Here is a 12,833-nt window from a genome sequence, read left to right as displayed (position 1 = left end):
GCCCGAGACATGGCAGAGTCCAAGGAGGTAGGCCTCTAATGAAAGGCAAATGCATCTTTCAATCCCTCTGAAAGACCATGGCAAAATTGACTTCGGAGTGCAGCATCATTCCAGCCAGTATCAGCTGCCCATCTCCGAAATTCTGAACAGTATATCTCTGCGGATTGTTTACCCTGACATAAAAGACGTAGTCTAGACTCAGCCAAAGCAATACGATCCGGATCATCATATATCTGACCCAGGGCTAAAAAGAATTCATCCACTGAACGGAGGGGCCGTGCCCCCACCGGCAGCGAAAAGGCCCACGACTGAGCGTTACCCCTGAGCAGCGATATAATGATCCCCACCCTCCGCTCCTCATCACCAGAGGAATAGGGAAGTAGACGAAAATGGAGTTTGCAAGCCTCTCTAAAACGCACAAAATTCTCACTACCCCCGGAGAACGTATCCGGGAGCGAGATCTTAGGCTCAGAACAAACTCCATGAACGCAAGCTGAACCGGTCACTTGAAACTGAGAAAGAGTCTTACGGAGATCTGCTACCTCCAATGAAAGACCCTGAAAGTGTTCAGTCAAAAGTGAAACTGGATCCATGCTTGAGACGGTTTTGGTGGTTTATAATGTCACGGAAGGTGTACAGGAAACAAGACAACACAAAATGAATATACGACTCACTGGATCCAAAACTAAGGAACAAAAAGGGAGACCCCTGCATCAGACCTGGCACTCTCCCTGACTGCTCAGCCTATGCGAAAATCCCAATGGTAGATGATCGCATATCCTCGTACCTCGACTGTATAACACCTGAACACCCTATAATAGTGAGGGGACGCGACCACCAGCTCCCTACACTAGATACGGAGGGAGTCAGGGTCACCTGGGATCCAGCAAATAGAAAAACACAAATGAATGCACAACACTTATCTTGTAGAAGACTGGGAAGTAGGATCAGCATGCACACACACTCCAGAAAGTAATATAAACCGCACACTGATGCACTATGGGGAGGAATTTAAAGGGATGCAATCAGTACAACTACATGACAGCTGAGAGAGGCTAACGAGATGAGGAACTGAAAGCAAAACAAAGGAAGCTCAAGGAGGAGGTTCTGAAAGGCATCTGTCAGAGCTTCTCAGATGCCTGGTGGTGACACTAGTAGAGTGAAGCATCCAGCAATTTTACCCCAAAACTCTACCTTCACAAGATTGATTATTGTTCACTACCACAACAAATCCTTGCACCAGGGAAGAAGCTTTACCCAAAGCTGTTTGAGAGAAAGTGGTTACTGGATAGTAAAAGGAAGCAAAGTTATAGCAAAGTATATAAGTAAATGTGTAGTCTGCGGAAAGCCCACGTAGACCTACCGAAGAACAAAGAATAGCAGATTTACCAGCAGATCGTGTAAACCCATCACCACCATTTCTTTATAGTGGAATGGATTGTTGTGGCCCATTTATCACCAAGCAAAACCGCAAGGAGTACAAGAGATATGGACTAATATTTACATGTCTAAGCTCCAGAGAAATTCACCTGGAAATGTTAGAAGAACTGACGCATTCATCAATGCCTTGAGATGTTTCATAGCCATTAGAGGTACTGTCAGAGAGCTTAGATCTGACCAAAGATCTAATTTTGTCGGAGCAAAGAATTAATTGAAGTAAGCTCTAAATGAGATCAATAAAGAAAAAGTAACAGAAAATTTGTTAGAGAAACAGTGTGATTTTCACATCAATGCTCCACATGCAAGCCATACAGAAGGAGTTTGGGAAAGACAAATCAGAACTATAAGAAATGTGCTAAGTTCAGTGTTGAAAAAGAATGCTGGAAGAATAGATGATGCTTCACTTAGGACCCTGTTCTATGAAGTAATGTCTATTGTTAACAGTTGTTTACTTACAGTTGATAGCATCAACGATCCAACAAGTTTGGACCCTTTAACTCCCAACCATCTACTTCACCTTAAGTCTGATTACATACAGCCACCACCTGGCAAGTTCACCAAAGAGGATCTACCATATTCTTTGCTTTATAAGACGCACCCCAGAATTTAGAGTAGGAAAATAAGAATTTTTTTTTTTCATCAGACCTCATATCAGCCCACTCATAGCCTTATAAGACCTCAGATTAGCCCATCAGACCCTTATCAGACCTTAGATTAGCCCATCAGACCCCCATCAGGCCTCAGATTAGCCCATCAGACCCCCATCAGACCCCAGATAAACCCATCAGTACCCCCAATCAGACCTTAGATTAGCCCATCAGTACCCCCAGACCTCAGATTAGCCCATCAGTACCCCCGATCTCAGATTAGCCCATCAGTACCCCCAGACTGCAGATTAGCCCATCAGTACCCCCAGATCTCAGAATAGCCCATCAGAACCCCCAGACCTCAGATTAGCCCATCAGTACCCCAGACCTCAAATCAGCCCATCAGTACCCCCAGACCTCAGAATAGCTCATCAGGACCCCCAGACCTCAGAATAGCCCATCAGACCTCAGATCAGACTAAAATAAAAAATTATCTTACTTGTCCTGCACCGCGGCTCCTCTTCAGCTGTCGCGCTCCCATCTTCCTGGCCTGCGCTGCACTGTCACGTGACTGCTTGCAGCATCAGGTCACATAGTGTGTGCTGTACGGGGTCAGGACAGTGCAGCGCAGGCCGGAAAGATGGGAGTGCGACCGCTGAAGAGGAGCTGCGGCACAGACCAGGGAGGGTAACTATTACCTGCGCTTGCGACGCTTCGCTTGCCACTCCTAATACATACTAGTGAGCGCTTCCATAATGGAAGCGCTCACTAGTATTCGCTTTATAAGACGCACAGACATTTCCCCCCCACTTTTGGGGGTGAAAAGTGCATCTTATAAAGCGAAAAATACGGTATAAGCCAAAAGAAGATGGCGAAGAGTTCAATATCTATCAGAACAGTTTAGGAATATATGGAGGAAAGAGTACTTAGCCAATATTATGCTAAGAAGTAAATGGCAAACACCCAGAAGAAATGTCCAAGTTGGTCACATAGCGTTAGTAAAAGAAGAAAATTTACCTAGAAGTCAATGGAAATTGGCCAAAGTTCCAGAAGTTCAAAAGGATGAAGACAAACTAGTGAGAAGAGTGTTGTTACAAATGGGAAACTCAAAACTTGACAAAAAGGGAAAACGTCTCACTACTCCACTCAAGTTGGAACGTCCTATACAGAAGTTAGTTGTTCCACTTGAGAGTGATAAAAGACACTTGGAAGTTGAGAACCTGATGGAAAATTCCTCAAATTCATGTTTAAGTCCTACCACTGAGAACATAGAATTATAGGTAATTTTGGTGGGAGTGTAGCTGGCCAGCTAACACCTGTCCTAGGTTGCTAATATGGCTTATATGTGTATACAGCTAGACCTGGCAATAACCTTAATACAGTTCCTATGTTTATATGTTAAAGACAAAAGCAGAGTTTTTTACTGTGATGTTTTGGATGTCATATAACAGTTATATATTGTGTTCACAGAAGCAGAAAATATAATATGCCATTAAGATTCATTATATGAATATAAGGTAAGCTCAATGACACAGCAGACACAACAGAAAGCATAGAGCTAAACTATTGTTGCTGAGCAAAAGTCTTGACCAATCACAGCCAGCCTCACACTCAGTCTGTGTGGGAAATCCTCTAGCTGGAATCATTATTCACCAGAGAGAGGTATTTAGAACAGTTATATAATGTTCCTATTGTTAATGTAGTGATTAGAACTGTATACTGAACTAGTTATGTGTTTACTTACAGTTCCACCAAACTGCGAACTACTTAACTCATAAAAGCAATCTGCGAATAGTTCAAACAAACTACTCAAAGCAAATGTATAGAGTAAACTTGTAACGGGGCGCCGAAGGCGCACTCAGTCTCCCATCAGCCGCAGACCTGCTGCTTAGCTTCGGGGCGGCTTTGCTAGCTGGAAGGCTCCCTGCTTCTAGGACTGCCTTGAGCGCCAAGCTGATCACTCAGTGCTCGACTTGTCTGTCTGACGGTCATGTGACGCTGGCCACGTCACATGACCCTCACTCCCCACTATAAATACAGGCGGCCTGCTGGCTACAGGTTGCCTGTGATTTTAGTCTCTCTATTAGTTAGACCTCAGATATACCTCTCAGAGAGATCATAAAGTGCTTAAATAACTTAAAGTGAGAGTACAGATACTCAAGAGAGAAATACATCCACCATTTTATGTTAAATGACAAGATTGAACAGTTGAACCACCATTTTGTGATACTTTATTCAACATGTGTTTTGTACATAGACTATCTGCTAGAGATATCAAAATTCTTCTAATGCCATAGCGCAAAAGGCACTTCATAGTGCTGCGCCTGCCACAGCTACCACTTACTAGTCTACAATAATACTACCACTTACCAGTCTAGTACACTATTACCATTTATTAGTCTACCATAATACTACCACTTACTAGTTAAAATACTACCACTTACCAGTCTAGTGCACTAATTCCACATTCTAATCTACCATAGTACTACCACTTACACTTACACTACTACCACTTACTAGTCTACTACACTAGCTGGGCAGGGGTGAGAACGGATGGAAATGTATGCAGGCTGTGACTATAGGGGCATACTGGAAGTTGTAGTTTTACAACGGCTGCAAAGCACTGGGTCTGAAGTCATACCACTTTCCCGCAGGGTTGGATCTAAAAATTAGATAGCAGTGCCAATATGAAAATGGCCTATTTATCTGCATTACTCCACCGAACCATGCACAGTTATATGGCACTCCTCAGAGGAGGCACCAACACACTGTCAGCACCCTGCCTACCCACTGGGGCACTCAATGCAGCTCCATGCCCATTGCACTGCCATCTAGTGGCAACTAACATCATTGTAAGGGAGCTGGTGTAGATTTAAGGCTGTTAGTGTTAGGTGCCAGTGCCTGTACATAGCATCCAGCGCCAGTGCAGGGGTATTAAGACAAGTGTTATTTCATAAATGTTAGTGTTAACAAGCAGAATGGCGAATGCAGATCAGCTACGTGCAGCTGCAGGGTCACGTCTTTGCCAGGTACTTTGGTGGGTGTGCCACCTCAGCAATCCTACAGGCCTGGCATCATAAGTAACAGGACTGTGATTACATTGATAATAATGTAGGCTATCAGACCGGTTAAGCTAGGTACTGAAATTATGGCATAACTAGCTGACGCAACCTGCTGGAAGTTGTAGTCTTGCATCAGCCACAGATTGGGAATCACTGCATTATATGGCAACTAGTGTTGATCGAGCACCATAGTGCTTGGGTGCTCTGGCCGAACACATCGGGATGCTCAGGTGCTCTACCGAGCACCCGAGTACAATGGAAGTCAATGGGAGAACCCAAGCATTAAACCAGGCACCCCCTGCTCTGAAGAGGGGAGGGTGTCTGGTTCACAGGAAAAGGTCAGAAATTGATGGAAACACCACAGAAATGGTTCAGGAACAGCATGGGGAGGATGTCTGGATGCATCTTGGACTCCCAGGTCGCTGCTGGGAACGATGTTGTCCGAGTAGTACGTTACTTTTACAGACTGACAATAATACGCACAAAACCAAAGATAAAATCGATTTTAGAGGAAAAATTGTTAGGAAACATTCTTTCCTGTAAATTTACTTGTATGTAAAGTGCAAGTGCTGCCAAAAATTACAAGGAAGGGGCACTCCGATACAACCTGTATATCACATAAAGGAGGGCCTCATTCACATTGTGGTACAATTGTTCAGGTAGTGGGACTCCTACACTCATAAAGCCTATGCACTAAGTGAAAGGGCAGCCAAAAATTAGAAGGAACCGGCACTCCAATACGCATAAAGGAGGGCATCATACACAGCCTTGAAATATTATGATTGATGGCCTGCTGGTGATCCTCAAAAACATTATGGGCGAAGGCCTGCTGCCGCTTTGGTGACTCTAGATAACCTGGGCCTGAACGCACGTGTCCGTGACGGCGACGATCCATTCGGATGTCAGCCCTATCAACTTTCGATGTTATTTTCAGCGCCAACCATGGTGACCATGGGTAACGGGGAATCAGGGTTTGATTCCGGAGAAGGAGCCTGAGAAATAGCTACAGCTACCACTTCCAAGCAAGGCAGCATGCGCGCAAATTACCTATTAGGTATAATTAGGTGAGGGTCTGCAGGTGAGCTGACCCTCAAAAAGATTTTAGGTGAGGGCCTGCAGGTGAGCTGACCCTCTAATAGATTGTAGGTGAGGGCCTGCAGGTGAGCTGACCCTGTAAAAGGTTGTAGGCGAGGGCCTGCTGCAGAGCGAACAATCTAAAACATTATGGTTGAGTGCCTGCGGCTTAGCTGATCATTGAAAAAATTTACAGTGTTCATAGCAGGCCAGGTCGCCTGTATACTTCAGCTAAGAATAATGGAATAGGGCTCCGGTTCTATTTTGTAGGCTTTCGGAACTGAGGCCAGGATTAAGAGGGACGGCCGGGGGCATCTGTATTGCGCCGCTAGAGGTGAAATTCTTGGACCGGCGCAAGACGAACCAAAGCGAAAGCATTTGCTAAGAATATATTCATTAATCAAAACCGAAAGTCAGAGGTTCGAATACGATCAGATACCGTCGTAGTTCCGACCATAAATGATGACACCGTCTATGGAAAAAGTACACTGGATGTCACAGATAAATTTTAGAAGCGCACACGTTACACTGCAGATGTGGTGCTGGTCTACACTGGAGATGTGGCCAAGCACTGAGACAGAGATTCAAGGCTTCATGCTGATATTAATGGCTTTTATAGATGAAAATTTTGAGGCACCTGTATCCGGGGCTGAGGTCACATGGTGGATGTATATAGGATCTACGGCGCCGCCCTTCAGGGCTTTCTTATTAGGACAAGTCCATGTGTACTACAATATTGGGGCATACAGACAACATACAGGGGAGGGGAGGGGGGGGCATACAAACAACATACAGGTGAGGGGATGGAGGGGCATACAAACAACATACAGTGGAGGGGATGGGGGCATACAGACAACATACGGGGAGGGGATGGGGGGCATACAGGCAACATACAGGGGAAGGGATGGGGAGGGGGGATACAGACAACATACAGGGGAGGGGATGGGGGAGCATACAGACAACATACAGTGGAGGGGATGGGGGGCATACAGACAACATACGGGAAGGGGATGGGGGGCATACAGACAACCTACAGGGGAAGGGATGGGGAGGGGGGATACAGACAACATACAGGGGAGGGGATGGGGGCATACAGACATCATACAGGGGAGGGGATGGGGGAGCATACAGACAACATACAGTGGAAGGGATGGGGAGCATACAGACAACATACGGGGAGGGGATGGGGGGGCATACAGACAACCTACAGGGGAAGGGATGGGAAGGGGGGATACAGACATCATACAGGGGAGGGGGGATACAGACATCATACAGGGGAGGGGATGGGGGCATACAGACAACCTACAGGGGAAGGGATGGGGAGGGGGGATACAGACAACATACAGTGGAGGGGATGGGGGGCATACAGACAACATACGGGGAGGGGATGGGGGGCATACAGACAACCTACAGGGGAAGGGATGGGGAGGGGGGATACAGACAACATACAGGGGAGAGGATGGGGGCATACAGACATCATACAGGGGAGGGGATGGGGGAGCATACAGACAACATACAGTGGAAGGGATGGGGAGCATACAGACAACATACGGGGAGGGGATGGGGGGGGGGCATACAGACAACCTACAGGGGAAGGGATGGGAAGGGGGGATACAGACATCATACAGGGGAGGGGGGATACAGACATCATACAGGGGAGGGGATGGGGGGCATACAGACAACCTACAGGGGAAGGGATGGGGAGGGGGGATACAGACAACATACAGGGGAGGGGATGGGGGCATACAGACATCATACAGGGGAGGGGATGGGGGAGCATGCAGACAACATACAGTGGAAGGGATGGGGAGCATACAGACAACATACGGGGAGGGGATGGGGGGGCATACAGACAACCTACAGGGGAAGGGATGGGGAGGGGGGATACAGACATCATACAGGGGAGGGGGGATACAGACATCATACAGGGGAGGGGATGGGGGCATACAGACAACATACAGGGGAAGGCATGGGGAGGGGGGATACAGACAACATACAGGGGAGGGGATGGGGCATACAGACAACATACAGGGGAGGCGATGGGGGGGCATACAGACAACATACAGGGGAGGGGATATGGATGGGGGGCATACAGACAACATACAGGGGAGGGGATGGGGAGGGGGGATACAGACAACATACAGGGGAGGGGATGGGGAGGGGGGATACAGACAACATACAGGGGAAGGGATGGGGAGGGGGGATACAGACAACATACAGGGGAGGGGATGGGGTACACAGACAACATACAGGGGAGGGGATGGGGGGCATACAGACAACATACAGGGGAGGGGATGGGGGGCACACAGGCAACATACAGAGGAGGGGATGGGGGGCATACAGACAACATACAGGGGAGGGGGGCACACAGGCAACATACAGGGGAGGGGATGGGGGGCATACAGACAACATACAGGGGAGGGGAGTAGGGGGGGCACACAGGCAACATGCAGAGGAGGGGATGGGGGGCTACAGAACTAGGTAGTTCCTATTAGAAAAAATGGTGGTCTACGCACCCCTTTTAAGACATTACACTTTATACAGGGGTGTCTTTCTTATATCCCATTTGGAAAGAACATAAAATAAAGTTTTCTCACAATCCTAAAGGGGTCAAAGTTCTTGAGTGATTTTTAAACGAAAAACCATTAAACAATACTTTATTTCTGAAGTTTCTGAATGGTCTGGTTTCAATTGGAAGGTACCACACATCTGGATTTGGAACTTCCCTTTAAAGAACACTATCAGCAGGATCAACTCTATTGAACAGAGTATACTATATGTTAGGGTTGATCATGCTGATTAAAATGACATCTACCTTGTGAAAATCAATTGCTGTGTTCCCAAGAAAAAATACTTTTGTTCTTTAAGCAAATGAAAGTTTCAGTGCTCTGAGGGGCGGAGCCTAGAGCCTCAGCTCTCCAGCTTTCCAGTGCTGGCCACGCCTCTCTGTGCAAGCCCTCATTTACATAAAGAGTACAAGTCTTTTTTCTTCTTCTCAGGAACGCTGCAACCGATTTTCACAAGACAGGTATCATTTTAATCAGCAGGATCAACTCTGCCAGGCACTCGACCTGGGTTTATATGGTTGATCCTGCTGACAGCTGCTTGTGAATCTTTTGGTCTCTTTTATAAAACATGATACTTCTATCATATTTAACACCCCCCATGAATTCTGGGCTCCGCATACTGACCTGTTATTTATAGGCTGCGTCCATAGTTCAGCAGAGGCTCAGTGTCTGGTCACTAACAGATTGAGCAGAAACATTAGCAGTTAGTATACAAGCCGAAAATGTCTCCATACACGTAGTATAGTGCGCCTTATATTCTTGCATAGAACCTATGTTTAGTTCTCCTGTTGCCTCCCCCCTTAGTGCATTTTCCTGGGTTCTGGACTTTAGGTTGCTAAGCAACCACATGGCTTCCTGTCTGGGTGACCACAATTTGTGTCCATGTAACGTCATGTACTGAAGTAGTCACAGGGAATTCTATACAATGCGCGGCCTCTCCATACTACATAGATGTGTTTTTGCATTGTCTATCACACTCAGGCAACAAGCCAGAGGGATGCAGAGTCATACTCTGGACCTAGAGCTTCAGGAGACCCAAAAGGTCTTAGCCTTATATGACTCATGACTCAAATGAGAAGACCAGCATTATGAATGACTCATGATAGTTAGGGCCTTGTTATACATTTTTCATTGAGGACAAGGTTCTTCACCCTACACCATACACGTCTGCAAGAAGCTTGATAAAATATCACACAAAATTCTGCATCTTTAGGATAGAAACTTTGGGAAAGGGGGGGAGATCAAGAAAGATTGTCTTTGCACGATTTGGGGGAGATATTGCATAGAAACTAGATTGCTTTTCCTATACAGATACAAAGCATTCAGAAAGTCTTCAGACCCTTTCGCTTTTTTCACATTTTTTTATGTTCCTCCTTGTGCTAACATTAAAAAATCCAGTTTTTCTGCCTTCAATATCCTAAAATCTTGCATTGACATAAGTATTCACACTCTTCACTCAGGACTTAGTTGAAGCCCATTTGGCATCGATTACAGCCTCCAGTCTTCTTGAGGATGATACTACAAAGTTTGCACCTTGATTTGGGAATTTTCTGTCATTCTTCTCTGCAGATTCTCTCAAACTCTGTCAAGTTGAATGGGGACTGTCGGTGGACAGCCATTTCCAGGTCTCTCCATTGAGATGTTCCATTGGGTTCAAGTCGGGGCTCCGGCTGGGCCACTCACTGACCCGCGATGTACCCACTATGGGCCTGGCTCCGTTAGTCTGCTGGCAGTGTCAGGAGCCTGGCCATGTAAGGGCTGACTGTCCTTATCAGGTTGAGCCCATGAACACTAATTGTGGTTACAGTCAGTAGCTTTATGCCAGGAAACTGTGTGCCACAGGTACCCCGGAATCTCTAGACCACTTGTGCCAGGTGGAAGTGGGAGACACTCAAGCGGAGGCGCTGCTGAACTCAAGGAACCTGGTGACCTTAGTAAGGGCTACCCTAGTGCGGTCCACTGAGTATACTGGCCGGAAAATCGGAGTGATTTGCATCCATGGAGACTTAAAAGACTACCCCACCGAGCTTCTGTCTTTAACCACAGTAGCCGGCAAGTGGACCCAGGAGGTAGCAGTCGCCACAAATCTACACTACGAACTCATAATAGGGAGAGACTTTTTCGGGCTTCCCGGCCCTATGGCCGGTTGTGAGAGTTACGGATACCTGTGAGTCAGGGGTAAACCCAAGAGATTGGCCTTGTTCAGGAGGAATGGCAGAACCCTGGGAACCTGAGGCCGAAGGGCCAGCAGTAGAGGTGACTGCGACTTCGGTGGAAGATGGGGAGACAACCCCGCTGAGTGTAATGGTGGGAGACCTCAACGAAAATTTCAGTACAGCACAACACCGGGACCCAACCCTATCCCGAGCCTGGGAGAATGTGGTAATAATTGATGGTGAACCACAACAACCTGGGGCCGAGTTGATGTTTCCCTGTTTTGTGGTTCATTAGAATATGCTGTATCGGGTAAACCAGCTGCGGGGTGAACATATTAAACAGTTGGTGGTGCCCTAGGCTTATCACAAACTCGTGTTAGAGTTAGCCCACCAACATGTTCTCGGGGGTCATCTGGGAATGCAGAAAACACAGGACCAGATATTACAACGGTTTTACTGGCCCAGTGTGTTTAGAGAGGTGGATGAATTTTGCAGGGGACCCCTTTTATGTCCAAGGTCATGAGGGAACTCTGTAAGTTGCTGCACATTAAATAGCTACGGACATTCGTTTTTTGATCAGCAAACTGACGACTCCGTAGAAAGGTTTAACCAAACATTATAAAAAATGTTAAAAAGAGTGGTGTCTAAGGATGGGAAGGATTGGGACCTCCTTCTGCCCTATCTTATGTTCGCAGTGCGAGAGTTGCTCCAGGCCTCTACTAAGTTTTAGCCCTTCGAACTGCTATACGGCAGAAATCCTCATGGTCTGTTGGACATAGCCAAAGAGGCGTGGGAGCAACAACCCACCCTGAATAAAAGTATTATTGAATACATCACCCAGATGCAGGAACGTATGGAAACAGTGTTGCCTCTTGTAAGAGACCATATGGAGGCAGCTCAGCAAGCTCAAAGTTTATAATCGGCAGGCTTGGGTCTGGATCTTTAACCCGGGAGATCGGGTTTTGGTTCTGGTACCGACCATGGACAGTAAGTACCTGGCTAGGTGGCAGGGACCCTACGAAGTAATTGAAAAAGTTGGAGAGGTAAACTACAAGGTACACTAGCCAGGTGTCACGGAAGGTGTACAGGTAACAAGACAACACAAAATGAATATACGACTCACTGGATCCAAAACTGAGGAACAAAAAGGGAGACCCCTGGATCAGACCTGGCACTCTCCCTGACTGCTCAGCCTATGCGAAAATCCCAATGGTAGATGATCGCATATCCTCGTACCTCGACTGTATAACACCTGAACACCCTATAATAGTGAGGGGACACGACCACCGGCTCCCTACACTAGATACGGAGGGAGTCAGGGTCATCTGGGATCCAGCAAACAGAAAAACACAAATGAATGCACAACACTTATCTTGTAGAAGACTGGGAAGTAGGCTCAGCATGCACACACACTCCAGGAAGTAATATAAACCGCAAACTGATGCACTATGGGGAGGAATTTAAAGGGATGCAATCAGTACAACTACATGACAGCTGAGAGAGGCTAACTAGATGAGGAACTGAAAGCAAAACAAAGGAAGCTCAAGGAGGAGGTTCTGAAAGGCATCTGTCAGAGCTTCTCAGATGTCTGGTGGTGACAGTACCCCTCCTTCTACGAGTGGACTCCGGACACTCAGAGCCCACCTTCTCAGGATGGGACCTATGGAAAGCCCTGATGAGACGAGAGGCCTTAATGTCCGTCACTGGGACCCACATCCTCTCCTCAGGACCATAACCCTCCCAATGAACGAGGTACTGGAGAGAACCGCGGACAACACGAGAATCCACAATCCTAGAGACCTGAAATTCAAGATTACCATCAACCATAATCAGAGGAGGAGGCAAAGGCGAGGGTACAATGGGTTGGACATAAGGTTTTAATAAGGACTTATGAAAAACATTATGGATCTTCCAAGTCTGAGGAAGATCAAGACGGTAGGCAACAGG

Source organism: Bufo gargarizans, chromosome 9, assembly GCF_014858855.1.
Source record: "Bufo gargarizans isolate SCDJY-AF-19 chromosome 9, ASM1485885v1, whole genome shotgun sequence".
Classification (NCBI taxonomy): domain Eukaryota; kingdom Metazoa; phylum Chordata; class Amphibia; order Anura; family Bufonidae; genus Bufo; species Bufo gargarizans.
The sequence above is the reverse complement of the archived record's forward strand: the minus strand, read 5'-3'. Positions refer to the sequence as shown.